Below are 4,824 nucleotides of genomic sequence, written 5' to 3'. Positions count from 1 at the left end.
AAAATTACTGAGCCCATCTTAATGGCTATAAAGAAAGCACTTCTTGGGAGATAACCCATATTTTTATTTTGCTACTATTTTGTTGTGTCTTGGAAGTTGTTACTACTGTAGCAACCTCTCCTTATCATGTTTATTTCGTTTTTGTGCCAAGTAAAGTCTTTGATAGAAAGTTGATAGATTTAGATTTCTGCGCCAGGAACAGATTTTTAGCTGTAACAAATTTGAGTTGTTCTCTCTGTAGAAACATCTAACAATCTTGAAAAAATTCACGAGTAATCCTCAGATATGTACGCAACTTTCATTCAACTGGAGCTTTTCCATCTGAGCATGTTAAGTGCCTCGAAAAAATTCGTCTTTACGGACTGTTCTGTTTTGACAGATTCTGCCTTTTATTTCTCATTGCCTCTTTTACTGTGTTTGAGTGGGTTTCTTTGCTCCATTAAATTTCAGTAACCTTGGGTAATGTCCAGAAGTATTGGGAATGATTGTGTCCTTGCTGAACATGTGAATTTTTTGATTATGCACTAACCCTCTAATGAGATTGCTTTGAGTTTGGTGTGAAGGAAGTTTTCAAGGATCAAGAGAGGAGGATGATATAATATGATCAAGAAGAGTGAAAAGTCTAAGCTCTGGGATGCCCCCGTGGTTCATCCATGCATATTTCAAGAAGACTCAAGCATCTAAGCTTGGGGATACCCAAGGCATCCCCTTCTTCATCAACGACTTATCAGGTCACCTCTAGTGAAACTATATTTTAATTCCGTCACATCTTATGTGCTTTACTTGGAGCGTCTGTGTGCTTTTATTTTTGTTTTGTTATCTTAGTTCTCTGAATAAATCGGATCCTGTCATTCTTGTGTGGGAGAGAGACACGCTCCGCTTTTTCATTTGAACACTTGTGTTCTTCGTTTTACTTTTAATGTTCATGGCAAAAGCTGAAAGCCGCTGCACTTATTGCTTTTTGGTTGGAAATAGAAAATGCTTCATGTGGTAGTTGGTATATTTTCTTGAATAATTTGATACTTGGCAATTGTTTTGAGCTCTCAAGTAGATCATGTTTAAGCTCTTGCATCATGTACTTTAAACCTATTAGTGGAGAACTACCGTAGATCTTGTTGAAATTTGGTTTGCATGATTGGTCTCTCTAAGGTCTAGATATTTTCTAGTAAAAGTGTTTGAGCAACAAGGAAGACAGTGTAGAGTCTTATAATGCTTGCAATATGTTCTTATGTAAGTTTTGTTGTACCGGTTCATACTTGTGTTTGCTTCAAACAACCTTGCTAGCCAAAGCCTTGTACTGAGAGGGAATGCTTCTCGTGCATCCAAAACCTTGAGCCAAAACCTATGCCATGTGTGTCCACCATAACAACCTACTATGTGGTATTTTTCTGCCATTCCAAGTAAATACTTCATGTGCTACCTTTAAACAATTCAAAAGTTATTATCTCTTATTTGTGTCAATGTTTTATAGTTCATGAGGAAGTATGTGGTGTTTTATCTTTCAATCTTGTTGGGCAGACTTTCACCAATGGACTAGTGGCTTCATCCGCTTATCCAATAATTTTGCAAAAAGAGCTGGCAACGGGGTTCCAGCCCCAATTAATTAACTTTCATTAATAATTCTCTTCATATGTTTTGCCCTGATTTATCAGTAAGCAATTTATGTTTGCAAATAGACACTCCTCCATGGTATGTGAAATGTTGGAAGGCAACCGAGGATTCGGTTAGCCATGGCTTGTGAAAGAAAAAGGTTGGGAGGAGTGTCATCCATAAATAAAACTAAAGTACATGTGTAAACAAAAGAGAAGAGGGATGATCTACCTTGCTGGTAGAGATAACGTCCTTCATGGGAACCGCTCTTTGAAAGTCTGTTTGACAAGGGGGTTAGAGTGCCCACTACCATTCGTTGACAACAACAAACACCTCTCAAAACTTTAGTTTTATGCTCTCTTTATGATTTCAAAACTTGAAAAGCTCTAGCACATGATTTAATCCCTGCTTCCCTCTGCGAAGGGCCTTCCTTTTAATTTATGTTGAGTCAGTTTACCTACTTCTTTCTATCTTAGAAGCAAACACTTGTGTCAACTGTGTGCATTGATTCTTACATGCTTGCTTATTGCACTCATCGGATGAATCCCGGTGATCACATGGGTACGTGAGCACGGGCTCCCTATCTGACACGTGTCTAACACCGTTATTTCTGCCGTTTGTGAAAGAGATAGCCTGGTGATGTTCGTTAGTTGATGTGATGCGATGTAAAGACGTGGGCAAGGCCCCACGCCACCATTGTCGAGCGACGCAAAGTCATCAGTAGTTGTAGGCTGTAACCCGCAAGGAAATCCCCTCCCTTGCTTAACTTGGTCAGAGCAGAGTGGTGGATTAGTTGGTGCCGCCGGAGCTCCGTCGCCGGCGAGCAACCTCCGCCTCTGGATGCTGCAGATACATGCAGCCCCGCCAGCCAAGGCTAGCAGCAGCGTCATCTACATGCAGCCCCGGGTGTCCGTCTTTTCCAGAGCTCGGGGACGACCGGATCTGGCGGGCGTTCCGGTGGAGAAGCACCGCCCAAATCCGGTGGCGTGGAGGTGGTCTGGTGCCGCTGCCGTCTGTGTCGTCGCCGGTGTCAAGGCGGTGGGGCGAGTCGCCGATGCCAGGGAACGGGACCTCTTCGTGCGGGGAATTGAGCTTTGTTAGTCGCGGGCGTCAGGCCGGAGCAGCGGCGGCACGCAGCTCCGATTTTGGGTGGCTTGAGCGGAATCGTACCAGGCGAGTGGGAAGCCTGAGCCGAGGGAATCGATCACATCTTCACAGATCTAGCGAGATGCTATCAACGATCAGCTCTGCCCCTCCTGGCTACCTCCAGCACTGGCTAAGACGCTCAACCTGCATCGCACAACAACAACAGCAAGTGGAGAAAGAGCAGCAGCAACATCGCGCAACCCTCACCCCCGGCCGGATTCGGGAGGGATTTCCACTGCAGGAGCTGGATAGACAGGAGGAAGAGGGATGTGGTGGCTGTGGTTCTTCAATGGGAGAGCAGCGGTGGTAGCGGTCTCCTAGGTCCGACCGTCGCTGCTGCCCACTTTCCCCTCACTCCGGGCCATAGCAGTTCCACGAGCGGAGCCTAGAGCGCAGCATCGTCGAGCAGGTCACCTCTTCTTGCCGCTGGCGCCCTGCTTTTTGCAGGAGGGCAGCAGCAGGTCGACCTTCTTGTTGGTGCCTTGTGGAGGCATGCCGGAGTAGCTCGGGGTTGGACGTGGCTAGCAGGTGCACCTCGCCGCTGCTCTCAGCCCCCGAGTTGTCCACCGCCTGCACGCCGGGCGAAAGCGCCATGTCGCGCACCGCGCCGGTGGACCATGTCTCCATCGCTGAATCCTCTATTCTTCTTCCCCTTACCACACGTCCACGTGCGCGCTGCTTTCCATGAGCGCAAGGGCAGAGGAAGGCCATGCCCCCACGCTGCTAGGAATAGGATATGCATGTGACGTGTTTGAGCCAATCAGAAAACAACACGTCGCCTGTCAACAACACAAAAAGGACAGACGATTAAAAAAGTCTTCACAACCGTGTAGTTGCCGTCAGTTTGGTGGCCAGAATCCAACGGTGGGCAATAAAATCCAACGGTATTAGACGCATGCACACCTACCCATTTGTACACCAAATTCACTCTCTTGCACTCATCATATTACTTTGTGTTGACAATTATGCATGAGATATACATGTTGAAAGTTGAAAGCAATTGCTGAAACTTAAATCTTCCTTTGTGTTGCTTCAAAACCTTCTATTAAGAATCTATTGCTTTATGATTTAACTCTTATGCAAGACTTTTTGATGCTTGTCTTGAAAGTACTATTCATGAAAAGTCTTTGCTATATGATTCAGTTGTTTAGTCATTATCTATTTGTTAGCAAACTATAGACCATTGCTTTGAGTCACTTCATTCATCACATATGCTTTACAATAGTATTGATCAAGATCATGTTGGTAGCATGTCACTTCAGAAATTATTCTTTTTATCGTTTACCTACTCGAGGGCGAGTAGGAACTAAGCTTGGGGATGCTTGATACGTCTCAAACGTATCTATAATTTCTGATGTTCCATGCTTATATTATACCAATTGCTACATGTTTTATAAACACTTTATATCATTTTTATGCATTTTCTGGGACTAACCTATTAACAAGATGCCGAAGTGCCACTTCCTGTTTTCTGCTGTTTTTGGTTTCAAAAATTCTACACAGGAAATATTCTCGGAATTGCGCGAAACAAAAGGCCACGTCCCTATTTTTCCAGAAGCTTCACGGAGTCCGAAGGAGAGACGAAGGGGGGCCACGAGCTGGCCACACCATAGGGGGGCGCGGCCCAACCCTCTGCCGCGCCGCCAGGTGGGAAGCCCACCTCGGGACTCCTCTGAGGCCGCCCTTCCGCCTATATATTCTTTCAGAAGTGAAAACCCTAAAGATATCGGTCTTCCTCCACGAAAAGTTACATAGCCGCCGCCATCGCGAAGACAAGTTTTGGGGGATGGAAGTCTCTATTCCGGCACGCCGCCGGGACGGGGAATTGCCCCCGGAGTCATCTCCATCGACACCACCGCCATCTTCATCGCCGTTGCTGTCTCCCATGATGAGGAGGGAGTAGTTCTCCCCCGAGGCTGAGGGCTCTACCGGTAGCTATGTGGTTCATCTCTCTCCCATGGTGTGATCTTTATGTGATCATGAGCTTTGTGATCTAGTTGAATATGTAGATGTTACTCTTGTCTATTATTCACTCTAGAGGTTACTTTAATATGAACTCCGGAGTTACTCTCCACGGTGTGATGGTGA

This window comes from Lolium rigidum, chromosome 1 (genome assembly GCF_022539505.1).
Source record: "Lolium rigidum isolate FL_2022 chromosome 1, APGP_CSIRO_Lrig_0.1, whole genome shotgun sequence".
NCBI classification, from domain to species: domain Eukaryota; kingdom Viridiplantae; phylum Streptophyta; class Magnoliopsida; order Poales; family Poaceae; genus Lolium; species Lolium rigidum.
The sequence above is the reverse complement of the archived record's forward strand: the minus strand, read 5'-3'. Positions refer to the sequence as shown.